This window comes from Callithrix jacchus, chromosome 1 (genome assembly GCF_049354715.1).
Source record: "Callithrix jacchus isolate 240 chromosome 1, calJac240_pri, whole genome shotgun sequence".
NCBI classification, from domain to species: Eukaryota; Metazoa; Chordata; class Mammalia; order Primates; family Cebidae; genus Callithrix; species Callithrix jacchus.
Genome location: NC_133502.1, coordinates 31,126,912 through 31,147,516, shown reverse-complemented (window position 1 = coordinate 31,147,516; position 20,605 = coordinate 31,126,912). Strand labels below are relative to the sequence as shown.

The 20,605-nt window shown below is 34.1% G+C and overlaps 1 long non-coding RNA gene across 3 annotated transcripts in view; it reads left to right on the top strand.

Annotated features, from left to right (window-relative positions):
• LOC144578972 (uncharacterized) overlaps positions 1–20,605 on the top strand; it is a 202,746-nt gene that overhangs the window by 56,222 nt on the left and 125,919 nt on the right. Inside the window, exon 3 of one of the 3 annotated variants that reach the window (XR_013525655.1) lies at positions 15,371–18,684. The exons of the other annotated variants lie outside the window; for them this stretch is intronic. This is a non-coding gene — a long non-coding RNA (uncharacterized LOC144578972). Of the gene's footprint in view, positions 1–15,370; positions 18,685–20,605 lie in introns of those variants that run through there. 3 annotated transcript variants of the gene reach the window in all.

Below are 20,605 nucleotides of genomic sequence, written 5' to 3'. Positions count from 1 at the left end.
CCTCCTTTTAACCACAAATAATTTGAGAAGCACTGGTGTGGTGCAGTAGCTGCACATGATAAATGAGGATGTACAGAAGTGACAAGGCAGAATCAGGCCAGATAAACGTCCGGAATGGTTAGGCTGGTTCTCAATTATTTATTTGCCATGGGGAGCCAGGGAGAATTTCTGCACCCCCGACTGCTTCCTTTTAATTGTCATCCTCCTCCACTGCTGCAGTCTGAAGTTTCTCCCTGGAGGCTGTATTCATTGACAACATTGCCTGAGGTAACTCACACTGAGGTGACAACCTTAATAGCAACACTCTGGAAATGCTCCAGTAGCAGCTACTGCAGTGTTCTTCATCTAACTGGATTCTTCAGCCTTAAACTCTCTTCTTTTTTTGGATTTCATGATATCATTTTCTCCTGTTCTTTACCTGCAACTCTGTGCTGGCTCCCTTTTCAAAAATTTCTAATACATGTCCTGACCCCTCACATTTCACATATCCCAGCCATTGGATATAAACTTGTTTTCGTTTATGGATCTCATTGAAAACCTGAGGATAATTGTATATGAACACTTTTCCTTTTTTTAAAAAAAACACATAAACATCTGCAATTGCAAATGAACTTTAAATTTATTTTTTTGTATTTGTCTACTAGATACACAATTGGTTTTCTTGTATTTATTTTTTATGCATGAAGTGCCAAATAATAATGAGCCAGGGAAATAATCACCTTTGGATAAGCAAAGTTGTTTATTTCACAAGAGGAAACAAAAGTTAGATAATTTATTATTTTAGACACTAGTACATTTCCTTTATTCTTTTGAAAAGCAGAAAGGAGTTCAGGATCCTGAGAAGAAAATTGTTAGAACCATTCATGCCCAGTACTTTTGCAGCCTTATCCTATTTTGAGAACATGTGCACTAAGATCAGTGAGGGCCAAGGGCAGCAACCTCAGGATGATAAACATGTGTCAACTTTAACATTGAGAAGTAGAATCCTCCTCTATGAAGAAACAGTACAGTCCATGCTGCAAATTAGACACCAATCCGTCATCTCAGTAGTGTTAAGCTTCCAGCTATGTATGAACAGTCTTAAGTGGTGACTTGATGGCTCCTGAGGAATCCTCATTCCTCAGAAGGGAATAACCAGAAGTTCTGTATCTGTCTGGCATATAGGAACTGGATACCACAAATCCCTGAGGATCTTTTGAAAATTATATGAGGCAAAAGGAAAAGATTCAAAAGTAGATTCTGAACTGACTGCCAATCAGAGAATTAAAGAGCTTGAAATTGGTATTGAAATAATAAAATGCATATGACAATGTATGGTTTAAGTTGATATTAGCTAAAAATAGGTTATTAAAATACATATACAATAATTTAACCAAAGATTTATTCATCTCTTTATATTATATTTAAATGAAAAATTAATAATCAGTTGATGACAAGAAAATTTCTGGGGGTCAAATTAGAGAAATAAAAATTATAATTTAATTTGCTGAAAATTATTATAATGAGATTATATTTATTGATCCTGAAAAAAATAGTTGAATATCAGTATGCATAGCATATCTTTAATGAATAAAACTTCCTAATTTTTTTCAACATCTCTGAAATTTTGGCCTCTATTCTATAGTAAATCCACATTTTGATTTTAATGAAACATTTAAAAAAATGGACAGGATTTCCAATTGTCTGCAATTCTTTGTCTAACAAAGAAACAAATAATGCTATATTATCTTCAAATCTGATGTATATTAGTGTTTTTATCACACTGGAAGGATCAAGTAGGTTATCTAATCTCCTCTTCTAGAGTAGCATTTTGGTCAAAAGAATTGATAGTCTATCAGCACTATCTACAATCCTGAATGCACAGTGTTATAGAATAAATCATTCTTATCATCAAAATATTACCTAAGTCAGTGGATATCAGAATGCTAATTCTTAGGTCTTACCACAAATCTACTGAAACAGGAACTCTGAGGTGGAATCCACTAGTCTCTTTTAACAAACCTTCCAGATAATTCTGCAGCACACCACGTTTTAAAACCCATTGCTTCAAGTAAACAATCTTCTAATTAATCTTTGTCAAAGAAGAATTCCTTCTAGTCAAATTGTTCTCAGGATATTTTTCTCTTCTTCTCAAAATAAAAGATAAACCATCTGCTTTAAGTTCAATCAAATTCCTTGAGACTTTTACTCTGGAAATCTAGGAAATACCTACACATAGATTAAAAACAGCATATTTTGGTCCCATTTTATAAAAAAGAAATCCCTGATGCTAAATAATTCAAATTCTTGCCTTTAACAAAGCTGATGACATTCAGAGAAGTAAGCAAGACATATGTAAATAATGTTAACTGAAATTTTCTCACAATATATACAAATGTTGCAAGCTATGATTCTTAATGTTGTGTGGTTTTACTTTTTTCCCCACAGGCAAAGAATCAGGTATGTCATCAAATACTGCAGATGTTTACCTAAGCTAAAAATACTTCAATTTTATTTCATTTAAAGATGTGCTTAAAAAATTTTTTTTTGACTAATTCAAACTTTTGACATCTTTTAATTAATACAGTGGAAAGATAAAGTTCAGCAGATCTGTTGTACAACAGAATACCTATAGTTAATAACAATGTATTATTACTCAAGTACATCTTTAGTGTTCTCATAAAAAGTATTTGAGGTAATGAATATGTTAATTAGATTGATTTTACCATTCCACAATGTATACATATATTAAAACATCATTCCATACACCATAGATATATATAGTTTCTATTTGTCAATAATAAATACATTTTTTAAAGTGGTGCGAGAACACCTGTAATTCTGTAAGCCTAGGAAGGGGCCATGCAGAAGGATGTAAGCGTGCTTTGTCCAAGTGCGTGTTGGAAGAAAACAAATTGAGAATCTATTTTTTCATGACTAGTTTTGATACCAGAATAAATATGATTTGGGGGGTACTAGGCAGTGTGGTGCCATGTGTCAAGTGGTATCATGTCTACCGTATTTCTTTCTGCCAAGTAACAATTTGATTTAGCCACTTTCGGAAGAAATAGCTTTACCAAGTTGTGGAAATCATGTGTTGATTTCTTGGTTTGACAATATAATGAATTCCTTGTTTTTTTAGGTAAGGATTAGGGAAAATCTAAGATATAATTATTGCCCAGCCTTTTTCAGATTGAGATTATTTTTCATGTGTGTTTTCAGGATAAGCAGTTATGAAGGGCTGCTTCAGTTAATGGCTCCATGCTTACTTTACTAAATTGCTGACCAAATATATAATATTACTGTAGCTTTTATTTTATAGCATTATATTTTGCATGGTGAATAAATCCAAAAGATGAACAAATTCTGCCTGTCTCCCTTCTCTCCCTCCTCCCCTCCCATCCTCCCTTCTTCCCTCCCTTCCTTACTTTCTTCATCCCACCCTCCTTCCCTCCCTCCCTTCCTTCCTTTTTTCCTTCCTTCCTTCTCTCTTCCGTCCTTCCTTTCTTCCTTCCCTCCTTCCTTTCTTCCTTCATCCTCCTCTTTCTTCTTCCTTCCTCCCTCCCTCCCTCCCTTTCTCCCTCTCTCCCTTCCTTCCTTTCTCCCTCCTTCCCCTCCTCCCTTCTTTCCTTCCTTTCTTCCTTTACTCCTCCTTCTTCACCTTTGTTTCCTTTGTTTCTTTCTTCCCTTCCTCCCTCCTTCCCCTCCTTCCTTCTTTTCTTCCTTTTCCCGCTCCTCCTACTTCTCCTTTCTCCCTCCACCCCTTCTTTCTTCCCTCCCTCCGACCTTCCCTCCCTCCCTCCCTCCCTCCCTCCCTCCCTCCCTTCCTTCCTTCCTTCCTTCCTTCCTTCCTTCCTTCCTTCCTTCCTTCCTTCCTTCCTTCCCTCTCTCCCTCCCTCCCTTCCTCCCCCAAACCCTTTCCTTTTGATTTTTAACTAAGTCTAATGTAGAAATAAAGAGAAGGCCACAATAAAAATAGCAGCCTTTATTTTTATATAATCTAGTGAAAAAGTATTCTGGCATCATTAGATGGTAATAGTAATGTTCTTGATCTTTTATCATAACATCTCATTATATTTTAATTTGTTTGAAGAGAAACAATCACTTAAAACTAAATGATAAGAATTTTCAAATAGCTGGAAGAAATTCATTAGGAGAAGCAATGTATGTGTAAAGCTTATGCATGATTCCATGACTCCCCCTGAAGATTCGAGACCAGTGATTTAATCCCATGCCTTATGTATTCACTTAGAGTAGTAATAAGCATCTCTGTATTTTCCATCAACCTATCGAAAACCAAAACTAAATGTATAGAATTTTGCACTGAGCTAACTTCAGGGACTTGAAGCTAATTTTCCAAATGATCACTGCTCCTCAATAGATATCACATAATAGCACTTATTCAATTTTTTCTCCAAGCTTCTTTGTACTTTTGTTGACTGTTTCATTAGATTACATTACTATTTACATAGTTGCCAAAGTGTGATGTTATGTTTGAACATCCTCACTTGAAAAAGTGCATAATTTTTTAAATAAAATATTTCTCTTAAATGTTTCCATATTATTTCTTGGTGCCAGTGACTTACTTCACTCTGAATTTCTGAAATAATTATTTAACCACCTAAAACTCAGTCATGTATTTTTTTCAATCCATCATATATGCAAATCTCAAAATTATTTTTCTAACAAGCCAAATTTTATCATTACTCTCCCTTTTAAAAAGCCTTTAATGACTTCCCACTAACAAGAGACAATTCCATCTTCTTAACTTGGACACCCCTGCATGGCCTTTCAACAATAGACTGCCTCTGTCTCTCTCTTTCTCCCCTTGTACTTATATCAGAGTTTCATCAGTGCTAAGTGTGGTTTTGAGATTTAAATCTTTGGCCCATTCTGTAGATATATATAAGCATTTTAAGTTTATATAATTACATATTAAATGAAGAAATTAATTTTCCTTCTACTGCTCTGTGTCATGCCCACACAACTGATCTAAAGGTAGAAAGCAGGCCATATGGAGTACAGTGTAGGTTCTCCATTCCAATTAGCTCTTTTCAAATCTTCACAGAATGATTATTTGATGAAAAATCACTTCGTCTTCTAGGTTTTGGGTATTCGTTTTCTCAGTTGTAAAGGGAGGTAATAATAACACCAGCCACTTGGGGTTGCAGTGGTATGGGATTGAGATATTGCATGTAAAGTTGTTGAGAAAGTTCCTGACACATATGGTGAAATAATAAATATAATCTTTTATAGAAATTGACTTTTCTTACCATAATTTATTCTACCAACTCAACACTCCAAATCTGTCTTGTATTTTCATTAGTTGATTCACCAAATTATTGATTTCATGTATTGTTTTTTTGCATCACGGTGGCCATTGTGATGCTAAAATTACACATAAATAATACTTAAGACTCACTTCCTTAAAATTAACGTTAAGCATGGCTGGGTGTGGTGACTCACACCTGTAATCCCAACACTTTTGGAGGTTGAGGCTGATGACTGAACTGAGGTCAGGAGTCGAGACTAGCCTGGCTAAATGATGAAACTTACTTTCTACTAAAAATACAAAAAATTAGCTGGGCATGGTAGCATGTGCCTATAATCCCAGCTACTTGGGAGACTGAGGCAGAAGAATTACTTGAACTCCAGTCAACCAAGATTGTGCCATTGCATTCTAGTTTCAGCGACAAGAGAAAGACTCCATCTCAAAAAAAAAAAGGACAAAAAACAAAAACAAAAAAAAACTAAGCACATGTAACTTTCCGTGTTCAGTCATCAGCAGTTATACTTCTCGTCCCAAATCCTCCAATACAATTAAAAGTAGATTTTATACTTCTTCCACACAAGACAATATTGAAGCTTTAATAAGTTAAATTATTTCATGGTCATTTAGTTTAATAGCGGTAGAATTGAAATTTGGTTATATTCTCTGTTCACCACAATGTTTTGAACTCATACTGGCTACCATTAACTTATTGTCTTGAATAGATCTTTAAGTATGATAAAGGTTTATATATTATTTTATATCATCACAGGTATAAAATTAACTTTTCTCTTTTAAATTTTATGTAGGAAAATAAAAATTAAATTGTGGTGGATGCACATTATAGAGAAACATGTATGAGTTAGAAGCAATGAACTAGATGGCTGCATACCAAAAGAAGTGGGTCTTTAAAGAGTGGTTCCAAGTTAAAAGTAAAACAAAGGCAAAAGCAACATAAGTAAAACACTAAGGCAAAATGTACACATTTACATAAGTACAAAATTAATGTATACATAAAATAACCTATTTTGCAATAACAGACAAGAATAAAATGATACCCATTCAATACAGGATAAAGTTGCCTATAGGGAAAGCTTTTAGTAAGAGTGATGAAAAGTGACAAAAAAATGCACAAGGGTCTTGTAAGAACCACTGGTGAAATGTGCCATTAACAGAGTTATGAAATTAACTAACTACTTGCTACCCAATATATATTTAAAGGAGATAGGGAGAAAGAGAGAGAAGGAGAGGAGAAGAGAGAAGGAATGGAAGTATGCAAGAGCGAAAAAGCGAGAGAGGCAGTGAGACAATAAGGAAAGAAATTTATTAGAAAATTTGCCTAAGAAACAGAACAAAGACAGCATTAAACTTTCACTCAATATAGTTTATACTCTTCCCAAAATGTGATTTTCCATTATGAACATTTCACTTTTAATGCCAAAAATAATGTGATACTGTACTTTGATAATGAGACAGAGAGGTGTGCATTGTGTATTTCTATTTGTATTCATGTTTATTCCTCAGTATATATTATGGATTTTTAGATAATCAGGAACTTTCATGTAGCAATTGAAAATATCCTAAAGCAGATTTGTAATTTTATTGTCATTAATGAAACTCTAAGTGATATTTGTTTTTAAAACACTATAAAATGTATATTTTTATTTGCAATTTTTATGGATACTGCATATTTTATATGCTCATTTAATGATTTTAAACATTTTTGTATCCCACAGAGTCATTTTTAATGTATTATGTTTGACCCTCAATAAATGATATCAAAATTATGTATATTCTAGTTGTGATGTTTGGGGAACAAAAGCCCCACCTACATACCAGCTTCCTTTTATCCCATGATGAGACACAGCAGTATTTATTTCATAGGAAGAAAAATATATGTCAGAAGTCTTGGTCTGATGACAGCTTTCCTGAACAAAATGTATATTTGTCAATGTAGCTTTTACAGTCTAATGTCAGCTTACACCTACAGTAAATAAAGATTTGATGAGTTTACAAATGAATGAGCACATATAATAAAATGCTTCAAAGAATTTATCTTGTATTTCTAAATGTTGGAATTTTTAATTACTCTATGCACGAATAGCATAAAACACAACAAGGACATACGTAAGTAGAAAGATCAGTTGGCTAGCCTTTTTATAATCAATTGAACATAATCTCATAAAGTGCATTTTTGCTTGTAATTTTTTTTCTGAATTTATTTTACTTTGCTAACAATTGTCTTCATTTTCTTTGCTCTTTTATAATATTATCTATTTGCCTATCTATGTATCTTTCCACAAAAACGTGTCAATCTATCTATGACAAGATCTGCATAATGGCTCTATCTCAAACCAATCTTGAAGCAATATAAATGAAAAGCAAATTATTTTTATATAAATAATAGTATTTACTGAATGCTTATTATAATTTAAGCTCTGACATTCAATTTAGATGCATCCTTTCACTTAATGCTCAAGAAATCCTATTATTATCCTTCTTTTTTTTTTTTTTTTTTTTTTGAGACGGAGTTTCGCTCTTCTTACCCAGGCTGGAGTGCAATGGCACGATCTCGGCTCACCACAACCTCCGCCTCCTGGGTTCAGGCAATTCTCCTGCCTCAGCCTCCTGAGTAGCTGGGATTACAGGCATGCACCACTGTGCCCAGCTAATTTTTTGTATTTTTAGTAGAGACAAGGTTTCACCATGTTGACCAGGATGGTCTCGATCTGCTGACCTCGTGATCCACCCTCCTCGGCCTCCCAAAGTGCTGGGATTACAGGCTTGAGCCACCGCGCCCAGCCTGATTGCAATTTCTAATGTGGAAATAAGTATATTTGAGCTAAGGAGTGGTTGCTGTCATGAAGTGATGGAGGCTAACAACTGGGTATCATATTGACCTTGATTTAAGAGCTGAGAAGAAGAAAGTAGGGCTGAGTAAGTTATTGATAAGAAAGAAGTAGCTTCAAAAAGGTGAATCATTTTGACACTGTACAACTGCAATGAGAAAAGCATTATTTCTGGTTAGCTTTGTAGCTGACTTTATCAACGTTTGTTATCCTTGCCAATAGCTTAATGGCAGAGATGATTCTTCATGTTTCAATCTGAGCATATTTTTTTCTTTCTATTTCAGAATATCTTTTGCTCTTCAGAGCTCACAATGTAGTTATTATTTAAATGGTGGAGTTTGGAGCCAGAAAGTTGAGAAATGATTCCTTATCTCTTAATTCCAGATTAGGTGATTGTAAAAATTTCTACAACTTTTTGTTGTTTCGGTTTTCTCATATGAAAAAGTGGGTAAAATAATAACACTTTCCTCATATTTAAAATATAAATTTAGCCCAGAATCTGGCATTTAGTAAATGGTGCTTTTGTATTAGGCATATTCAATAATAGGTGAAGTATTTCTTAATGCTTACAAAATATGTGATGCAATTTCTGCATTAGGCATTGATATAAAATAGTTGATTGTGTGTATAATGACTACAAAACAAGCGTGAAAGATGAAGACACAGGTAGCACAATGGATAGACCTTTAGCTTCCAATCTGCTTTGCTATTTCATATTCCAGAGAAAAGTTTCACCACCAGAGCATGTTACATACTAACAATGTAAATGGGAAATCTAACTAAAATAATGTATAATGAGAACTCAAGCAAAGGCTAGAACTCTTTTGTCATAGAAAACTGATTAAAGCACACTGTCATTAATCATAAATGTTTCACCACATTCAGGTGAGAAAACTGAGGCTCTAAAAGATTATTTGAATTTTGCTTTCACAATCACACAGCAAAAATCTATTTTTAACATACAAGAACAGCGATAAGTCTCAGTACAAGTTATGTATTTCTCATAGAAGGAATAATGGTGATAATATAAATCTTGCGATAGTTATGTCAAAGTTCTTTAATACTGAGAGCATTTCCACCACATGCTATAGTCATCATTCTGTTCAATAATGTTTCCATTTTTCCTCATCCTGGATTATCTTCAGTTTTGTAGGTACATATTTTCAGTACATATTTTGCCCAACCATCCAGTTTTTTATTTCTTTTCTAGTAGGTCTTGCACAAATTAAATATGATAAATAATACACTTTTACTTACTTATTTTTTAATTTTGGAAAATTATTGAGTCATAATTCACATAGCACACAATTTACCCATTTAAAGTATATAATTGAAGGGGTTTTAGTATATTCACAGCATTATGCAACCATTACATAAATTTTAGAACATTTTTTATCATCCCCCAAAGAAACTTAGTATTCCTTAGCTACCATTGGCCAGTTCTCCTCTAACCCAAAGAAAGCACCAATTTACTTTATAAATTCATCTATCCTGAACAATACGCACTTTTCATTACCCTATTTATATTTCTAAATGCATATAAATTTTCAATCTATATGCAATTGGTTGTTTCAGTCTTGATTCCTTATTGCATCTGCTCTAGAGAAAATGGTAGGTCTATTTTTTAACTCCACATTATTTATTTGTAACTGTCAAATTAGAAACACAATCTATTCAGTTTAATCCAATTTTACCTTATAAAATATTTTTCTATAATTTTCTTAACACTTAAAGCTGCAATTCTGTTGCAAGAATTTTGACATAAACTATTATTGCAAGACTCATGGAGGGGGGATATAATAATAACTATATATAGTACATTATGACTAAATCTATAGAATGTAAAATAATAGGCATATACTTGTCAATGCATAATTTTTCCTTCCTAATTCATTTTAATGACTTTTTTTATATAAGTCAGATATGTCTCATAGGAGGCATGAGGGCAATACTATTTGTTTAATAATTTCTCCTCATTTTATTTATTCTTTGATTGTTTGTATCATTTCAGCTAAGTTCACTTTTTTCTTTTCAATAAAAGATTAAGATTGACTCATCAGATGAGAAAATAGTTACTGCTCTCATAGGAAATAATGAACTCCTTGAATTTTGCCCTGTGCTTTCAAGAAGCTTAGAGTAAGAACATGAAAACTGTCTGTGGTTGTGACAATGTGCAGCTCATTCAAAGAAGCACAAAGGAAATTATTCCATCACAATTCGCACTTCTTTTGAGGAATCCTTCTTTAAATCATTTTAAACAGCCTTGCAAATAATTTTTCACTGCTTTTCTCTTATGAATGTTTTTCCTATTAGAGGATAAATTTCTAGATTGCTCTGTTTCTGAGAGTATAGTCCCCTAAAAAATAATAAGAAGGAAGGTAACTTTCTGATCTTCTTGCCTAAAGCACAAATGACTTATCCTTCAAATGACTCCTATGATTAGGGAAAATAAATGAGCATTATACACCATGCTTTCAAATACTTAATTTTCCTGTCATTATGGTGGGGTAGGCTTAACATTTCTAATTATATACATCTGTAACTTTTGTTCAAGACTCTTGTCCTTTACTGAAAAAATCTAGCTTTCCCAATCTTAGTGACAAAAAATAAATTTTCTTAGTCTAATTTTAAATTAGATTAATTGAAAACTCATTGAATTTTGCTAAATGAAAGATCTCATTCATTCAGTCTAATACTGGATGAGACAATTTTTTTCATATGAACTCTTATTATTTTTCTTATTATAAATTCCCTTTATGTGCATGCTTTTCCTCTGGCCTGGGATGCTTACCTCTTTTTTAAAAATTATTTTTACTCAGCTTCATCTTCTTTGATTAAGCACTTGTATAATATTCTAATCCAATTTTGTTAGAACCACTCTGAGTCTACATTTTATTGGTAGATAATCAAAATTGTTTGAAATGGATGAAGTTTAATATGTCTCTAGAACATTGCTATTAGATTATACAAAATAGTTCCTATATCAGATTTCATTATATATGCAGATGTTTATTAAGTAAATATGTAATTAAAGGCACAGAATATTGTATAAAATGTATGCTCTAAATAGAAGAACTGCCATATCTTTGTGTTTTGTGTATCTGAACACAACTTTCATGTATTATTTATAGAGAAATGTCTGATATTCAAGAAGCTCAATTCTGTGACCTTGATTATTGGCAATGGGTAAACCAAAGTTTCTTAATTCAGTGGCTAAGTGTAGGACCTTTTAGTGATCAAACTTTAGTTTTCTCTTTACTGGCTTTTCTAGACTCTTATGGTTATTCATAGAAGATTTTGATATAGTAAAATGGTTAAAATATTTATTTTCTGAAGATAAATGACTGACATTAGAGCATAGCTTAAACCAGCCCAGGTTTTATACATTGTGCTATTCTGGCTGATTTGTTAAATTAATTTATAGATTTCATAACATTTAATTGGCATATTATCTTTTCTGTGAAGGAACCCTCCTCTGCAGCAAAACAATGGAGGAAAAAAAAAACAGTTGTTTATTATTCTATATTAAGTCTTTTCTACATTAAGGGTTAATTTGTGATTATATAGCTAGAAGCGCATTGTCCATGACTATTTAACTATTTGAAATCTTTCCAATAGATTTTCCGGAAGACCTATTCTTGAATGCTGTATGGCAATAATACAGCTATATGAGGAAGACAAAATGTCAGTCAGATAATAATTGTCTCTAAAATACCTTCAAAGTATCACTGGTTTTGCTATGTAAATAATGGAGTGGGTAGCTGGGCTCAGTGGCTCATGCCTGTAATCTAAGCACTTTTGGAGGCCTAGGTGGGTGGATCACTTAAGGCCAGGAGTTTGAGACCAGCCTGGGCAACAAGGTAAAACCCTGTCTCTATTAAAAATACAAAAATTAGTGGGGTGTCATGGTACACACCTGTAGTCCCAGCTACTCAGGTGCTGAGGCACAAGAATCACTTGAGTCCAGGAGGCACAGGTTGTAGTGAGAGAGTGTACTGCTGCACTCTAGCCTAGGCAACAGGAGAGAAAGACTATCTTAAAAAAAAAAAAGTGAGACTGGGATGTTGGGATGGGTAAAAAGGAAAATCTAAAAAGCTAGATTTATCAGAAGTCCCAAGCAGAGGAATGGTGAGTTAGCTGTCTTGCCTAGATACGTAGCTAAACCTTAATTTAAAATCATAGTCTCAGACAGGGAACAAATAACTTTAGTCTACACAAACAAGCACTGTCAAAGAGGAAGAAGAATCATGTAAATATAGAAAAGTCAAGCCAGAGAATGCTCACATCAACCTCAGACACAATAACAGTGACTGAGTGCTTAGAAACATATCAGACTTGTAGACTGTGCAGAGATAGCTGGAAAGCAAGGACCTCCATGCTTGAAATTTGGTCCAAATCCATTCAGATAAGCAGGTAGATTTTCAATTGTATTTACTCTTATTACTGTCAGCACAATGTTTTAGCTCTCAGATCTTAAAGTTTCTTGAAATGGCTTCTAAGAGGTATCAAAATAGAATTAACAGCAATATGCAAATGCTGTTTCCTTCTCTATTGATTCTACCATGGAGTGCCTTTAATCTTTTGCTCTGTCTCTACTGGGTGAATAACTGCTTTTTATATGTAGATTTCCATTAATTTGACCTCAACTACCTCTGTATTTGCATCCAACAAGAATTTCAGAAAAAATCTAGTAATGGCCATATTTGTTGTTTTTTTTTTTGAGTCACAACTAGAAATTAGACAGAGGTGATTAAATAATTTATGTCTCCTAGGTACCCAGTGGATATAGAGGGGAGAGAGATTTTCTTTCCTTGCTTATAACAGAGGCAAGTCAGCACCAAAAAAGAATTTCATTTTTATATAAGGCTATTAAAGTGAGAAAGTGACTTATATATTGAGCCCATATTGTAGCCAATTCTACTCAAATCAATTCTTATGGACAATTTGAGCATCTACTATGTGCTCACTGTTTAAATCCCAAAGCATGAAAATAAATAAAATGCAATCTTAGGCTTTAAAAGTTTTACTTTAGCTTCTGGATATAACATAGTGTGCAGGTTATTGATGTTGAAAATAAGAGCTCAGAGTCATGGAAAAACAAGTTTCTCAGCCAGGCAAATATACTTCTGCAACAGGGTGCTACTCATAATTCTGGCCACCATGAGAACACAGTGAACAAAGGAGGGAATGCGTTTTTATCCCTAATGCAATCAGTCCCTGCTACTGTGTTCGATCCCTGTTGACTGGAGTTGGACTGCACAATCTAACCTGATTTCAATTGGCTACTTTAATCGGAGCAGGGTGGGATCTACAGTGGTGGGAAAAGCAGTTTCAGCAAGAAGAGAGAGGCTGTCCATTACGGTATGAGACATGTCTAGGCATGTCAAAGGGTGGCACAGGTGGGAAGGTATGGTTTGCAATAGTGGGAAGGTACAAAGAAAAAGGAAGTTAGGTTTTGAAAAACAAAGAACCAAAAGCAAGGAAGTGGTACAGGCTGAATTTTTGAAGAGGAACTCACTGTATCTAACGTGGACAATAAAATATACTCATATAAATTTGGGAAAATTACTTTAACAAACACATTGTTTATCATTAAACAATGGTTTGATGTGGTTTGATTTTTAATTGAATGATTATAATAACAAAAATGTTAATGAACTAACATGTTATCATTGCTTAATCTTTGCAATTATCTTATATAATACATACTAATATTATATCATTTTATAAATTTAAAGACATTAAAGTAACTTTCTTCTGGTCATATAGCTAGCAGAGGATAAGAGAAGTGAAGGCCTGACTTTAAACACATGTTATCTGATTGCAGTTCTGTTGATATTGACTGAAACAACTTTTCTTAAAAAGTATGTATTAAATGTATACTATATGCAGATACAGTCCAAGAAACTTGAGGTATGTCTATGAATATAAACAGATGAAAATTCTGCCTTATTGGAGCTTACCTTTAGTGCGATTGTAATATTAAACAAAAACAAAAGCAGAAATAAATACATGAATAATATAATATGTTATATAATAAAAAGTACAATGAAAATAGCCTGTTATTTTAAATTGAACAGTTATTATCAGACTTGATGGGAAGGAGAACCTATAAGCAAAGACTTGAAGGATGGGAATAATAAAGTCATATAGATATCTAGAGGCAAAATGTCCAGGGAAAAAAACAGTCACCACAAAGGCTTCAAGTAGGGCATTTCTTTTGAATATTTGAACAATTGCAAAAATTGATGTGGACCAGTGATGTGAAAGAAGGAAATAGTAGAAGCAGCAAGAGAGACAATTTAAAAAAGATGAATAATGTAGGAACTTTTCGGCCATAGTATTGTCTCAATATGTTATTCAAAGAGCAACATGGAGTCTTTGAAGTATTTTTAGAAGAATGACATAATTTGCCTGATTGAATTGATCTGACTACAGCTGAGAAAAAGCTGTAAAAGAGTGTATCACTGGTCTGGAATCACAGACACATTAGGAGGATATTCCAGAATGCAGGCAAAAGGCTGCAGTGGTATGGGTCAGGATAGGTAAGAAGAGGTTGTCAGAGTTAGTATTTATTTGAAAGTGAAGCCAACAGAAAAATTTTTTAATTTGTTTGTTTGTTTTTACATTTACTTTAAGTTCCAGGATACAAGTGCAAAACCACATGTATGTTTATTACACAGGTATACATGTGCCATGGTGGTTTGCTGTACCTATCAACCAATTCTAGGTTTTAAGCCCCATGTGCACCAGCTATTTGTCCTAATGCTCTCCCTCCCCTTGGCCCCATCCCCCAAATGGTCCCATGTGTGTCGTTCCCCTCTCTGTGTCCATGTGTTCTCATTGTTCAGTTCCTACTTATGATTAAGAACATGCAGTATTTGGTTTTCTGTTCTTGTGTTACTTTGCTGAGAATGATGGTTTCCAGGTGCATCCATGTCCCTGCAAAAAACATGGTCTCATTCCTTTTTATGTCTGCATAGTATTCCATGTTGTACATGTACCACATTTTCCTTATCCTGTATCACTGATGAGCATTTGGATTGGTTCCATGTCTTTGCTACTGTAAAGAATGTTGCAGTAAACATATGTGTGCATGTGTCTTTATAGTAGAATGATTTATATTCCTGTGCATATATGCCCAGTAATGGGATTACTGGGACAAATGATATTTGTTTCTAGATCCATGAGGAATTGTCACAGTATATTCTGCAATAGTTGAACTAATTTCCATTCCCACCAACAGTGTAAAAACATTTCTATTTCTTCCCAGCTTTACCAGCTTCTATTGTTTCTTGATTTAAATCATTGCCATTCTGACTGCTGCCATCAAAAAGTGGACAAAGGACATGAAGAGACACTTCTCAAAAGAAGGCATTCATGCTGTCAACAGGAAAATTTGACAGATTGGTTTTTAGAAGAAGATGAGAAATAAAGGCTAATTCCACATTTAATCCCAGCAATGAGATGGACTGAGTTAGCATCAGCTGAGGTGGGAATATGTATAGTTGGTCCAGCTTTCTTTTTTATCCTTTTCTTTCTCTCACCTTCTCCTTCTCTCTCTCCTCCCACCTCTCCTTCCTTCTCTTTCTCTCTCTCCTTCCTCTCTCTCTTTCTTTTTTCTCTTTCCTTTTTTCCTTCCCTTTTCTCTCTCTATTGCTTTCTTTTCTTTCTTTCTTTCTCTCTCTCTCTTTCTTTCTTTCTCTCTCTCTTTCTTTCTTTCTTTATTTCTCTCTCTCTCCTTCCTTCCTTCCTTCTTTTGCAGGAGGAATAATGATCAGTAATAAATTTAAGATTTTGAAGTGGAAATATGTTTGCCACTATATGTATGATCTTGGAAAGTGAGGTCTGAGATGAAGTTTTGGGAATCACCACATGGATTTATTTACATCATTTATAATAGAGAGGATTTAAATCCATAACATTAAATAAGATTACCAAAGGAGGGAACATAGACAGATTAAACATGGAGTTTCTGAGCTGAGACAAGTCCCATTATTCAATTGGGAGAAAAGAGGAACCAACATAAAGACTGTGCAATAGCAACATGTAGATAAAATGAAAAAGCAAACAACAGCAATACAACAGTTGCCATGGAGGACTAAGGAAGATAATTTGCCAGGGAGAAGGATTATCAACAACATCAAAGATGATTACTGAACACTCATTCATTTAGTGACATAGAGTAAAAAAGCCATTTCAGTCAAGGGATGAGAGTAGAAGACTGGATGGCATGGAATCACGAGCGAAATGGAGGAAGAAAAATGAAATCTGAAAATAAAAGTGCATCTTTCGAACTATTTTATTGTCACGAGACCCAAAGAAATAGATAGTAGTTGTATCTGGAAGTGTATCAAAATACACTGATTTGTTTATTTATAATGTTAGAAATATATCATTTTTATAATGAAGGAAAGGATTCAATTGCGAAGTAAAAAGTAATGATATAAGAAAGACAGGGAGCAATTACTGCAGCACTGTCCTTGAAATGCTGAGGGTTGCCATCAAGTTTCTAAGTATTCATTTTAAGTAGGAATGTGAAATGCTAACCTACAGCAAGAGGCAGAGAGGCAGAGCATGGCAATACAGCTGTAGTTAGATGATCTTGTAGGAGCCTGTGAATGTTCTCTTTTGTTTACTTAATTTTGTAAGGTAACAATCACAATAGGAGTGAGATGTGGTGGGAGGTATTGATGAGAGGAGTGGGGCGTGGAAAGATTCATATCTGAGTGTGGGTCAGTAAATGCAACAGGGAGCTATCCTATCATTGCAGAACAGCAGGGAATGATTTTAAACCTCAATACTAAGTGCTTGGTTATGATCAGGAATTTAAAGTGGAAAAAGTTATTGTTGCTAGTTTTCCCACAGCTTCATTAAGCTGCCTGGGTGCTGGAATAAGGAAGGCAGAGAGCTGGGTGTAAATAGGGTTATGGTTTTGTTAGGTGAGTGTCATGAAGAATGAGAGAGGCAGAGAAGTTGAGGTATAAGTAAGACAGTTATTATAATGATTGATCATGGAATTAACACTTGCTAAGGACAGAAGAAAGAACCTTAGTGAGTTGAATGACAGCAAAAAGCCAACAGAAGCATGTACATGTCACCCTGGGAGAGGAAGTTTACTGGAACCCAAGAAGGCGGTGATTAGAGAGAAAATGGATAGAATAAAGATACTGAAGCTCTGAATTTTTTAGAGTGACAAGGATATGACACTGGCTATGAGGGGCAGAGGTGGGGTAAAGGTGATGACGGAAGAGAGTTTAATAAACTAGAATTCTGGAATAGTCATCTTGATATATTAAAATCAGTAAAAAATTTAGAAAGAAATGTATGAGAGTGACCCAAAAAACAAAATAAGAAACACCTACTATGAATGTAATAATTTCATTTTTAATTACTGAGTTTGCTGAAGAGCAAGATATATTCCTTATGTCCCTATAGAAATGCAGAACTAAAAAAGAAAATATCAATAGAAACTTCATGCAGAGGCTTACCTGATTTTAAAAAATATGTAACTGCACCCCTGCTACATTTCTTGAAGTATCTCTAAGATTATTTTCAACTGTGCTTTCCTGAGCCATCAGCCTTTTTATAGTTCAGATAGTTTCCGCATCATTTACTAGCTTGCTATGAATGACTCTGCTTTTGTAACCTGTTTAGTTAAAAACGGATGCTGCTTATTTATTTCCATTCTCAGGTGCTTGGGTTTCTTGTTTCCACAGCTGCTTTTTGCTTGCCTTGCCTCTCTGATGCTGTCAGCAAGAGAGCAAGGCTAAAATGGAAAACACACAGCGTTCACATTCCCACTCCTTTTTCTTGAATCCTGACATATTTCCAGCCACCTACTCCCTTGTTGCAGTTCACAGTAACTCAATCTCACTCTACGCAAAGAAAGTAAATTTTCCAGTTTAATTTAGAATATTTAAAATTAGAATAAGAAGCACCATACAATTAAAAAAAAGAGAGAAAACCTTAGCCAATCTATTAAAAGAGACTGACACCTCAGAGAGCAAATAAGAGACTCTCATCTTGTTCCATAGTGTTCTATTTCATTCCAAAAATGAGGCCCTGCTGCAGATATCACTTCTTTATTGGGAAATAAGTTTTCCTTTCCAGAAGCAAAACAAAAATGATATGTGGTTGACAAGCTTCCCAATAACCCGTAGATATTTTCTGCCAAGAACTATATGCAAGGCAGTCTAATACTCTCATGGCTCAGGATTCCATGTACTGTAAGATTGAGGAGCATTTTTGGAGACTGTCATAAAAATATAGATGTGATATTTAATATATGTGGCCAATTTCTATTCCCAGCAAGTTCCCCAATTACCTGGCTTGATCATTTTACATTCTAAAATACATAGCAAATTCTTAAGGGTAATTCATAATAAATTTCATAGCTCAAATTAATAAAATATATTTTAAAATTTTCTCCCTCATTTCTTAATTTTGCATAGTTTCGGCTGTGGTTCTATATTTGTCTACCTACAAAATAAAAGGACTTTTGGTATTTGTCTTTCTGTGTACACTTTGAAAGGGTGAATTGTATAACATATAAATTATGTATTAATAAAGCTGTTTTAAATATGAGGACTCCCTTTATGACTTTTCCTTCAAATCTTTTCCCATGCTTTGGTTTTGTACCATTTGCTTGCACCAGAGCAGTTTATATGCCTTTCTCTAGTTTTATTAATCAGCCAAAATCTTAGCTTCTCAGCCTCTTAATCTATACCCTTAGAGAAACTTCATTCTGACAATAACACTATGGCTTCTTTTATGTTATCTGATTCAATTGTTCTCCTTTCCTGAGAAATTAACCTAAAAATATGATACCAACTTTACTTCTATGTGATCAAGAGAAGACTCATGATGCAATGTTTTCTTTGCTCAGTTATTCTCCCAGTACTATACCTAACATTTGGATGAAATGCTAAACCAAAGGCTAAATATTCTCTTTCTGACTTCTTGGCTTTGGTAGAGAAAAATCAACTGTATATTTTATAAAAGAGGTAAAGTTAATAAAATTTGAAAGATATTCCCAACCACACATGTATTTCCATACAATGCACACATATATTTCTTTTCCTATTTGATGGGTAAAAAGCAACCCTGTTTCAAATGTTTTGACTCATTTTACCTACCCTCCAAGAATAGTACAAAAATAAAGAGATAAATTCTTATTTATTAAATGTTTCTTGTTTAACTATAGCTATTTATAAATCAGAAGTTATTCCTTCATACAGTTAGAAAGGTAACTAAAGAGTTAACTCTCAAGATATGAGTTGATAAAAATATCACTTTGGGATCACAGATTATTGGTAGTAAACCCTACAAGCTTCTGGGGAAAGAGGATTATCTCTCTGGTCATGTACTTCTGCTGCATCCCATTGGCTTGATGAAGAGAAGAGAAGTCATTCATTCTCTATCCTAAATTTGACTTTGACTGAGACTTACCAAACAAGAGCCAGATCCTTCTTCTCTTTTCATTTTTTTCTACACAATATATCAGTAGCATTCCAACTTTACCCTCTTTTATTTACAAATTTATTTGGACTAGGTGAGGAAGAGAATAATAGTTTTACCTGCTAGAGAGGAAGGGGTTATATGTGATGTTCTTAACTTGATGTTAGCCAAAAGGCTGAGAAGCTATATATATTTGGTGTTCTTAACATGTGAACTGTGTTTGGGATGGAATATGGCCTCAGTTCTGTACAACTAAGTTAACTAGCTAACATTTAAAATAAAATTTGAGGCCCTATATAATTTCAAAATTTATATGCTCTTATTTATAAATATCCATATATCTTACTGATGATTGGATTCTAGCTTGTTAAAAATTAGTTAAGTAGTTTAGAGGTAGAAACCAACACTTGACATGTCTATTCAGCAGGCACTAGGGAGCATTTATGGATCACATTCAGTTGTACACATTAAAATTATTATCTTCTGTTGTTTGAATGTCTGAATGATGGAGTAGTTTAACTTGAAAACATACCAATTTGTGTAAATCTCCATTAACTTAACCATTTTATTGATATATTTGTTGTCTATTGTGGCATAACAAATTACTATATGACTTCACAGCTTACAACAATCTGTATTATCTCTCATAAAGTCATGCAGGGTCAGCAATATGGGAGGGGCTGAGCTAAAGTCTTCTGGCTCAAGTCTCTCATGAGATGTCTGCCAAACTGTGCATTGGTGCCACAGTCATCCCAAGGCTAATCTAGGATGTGAGAATCTGCAAGTTCACTTACATAGGTTTTGGCATGCATCAATTTCTACATGATTATTCACTAGAGGATTCAGTTCCTTCTCATGTGAGTCTCCTTACAAGGCTGCTTACAACAAAGCAGCTTGATTCTAACAGAGAAAGACAGACAGAGAGATTCCAAAATGGAGACCATAGTCTTTTATAACACAAACTTAGAAGTAATACCCTGTGACTTTGCTCATATTCTATTAACCACACAGATCAATTTCAGTGCAGTGTGGGAGGACACTGTGCAAA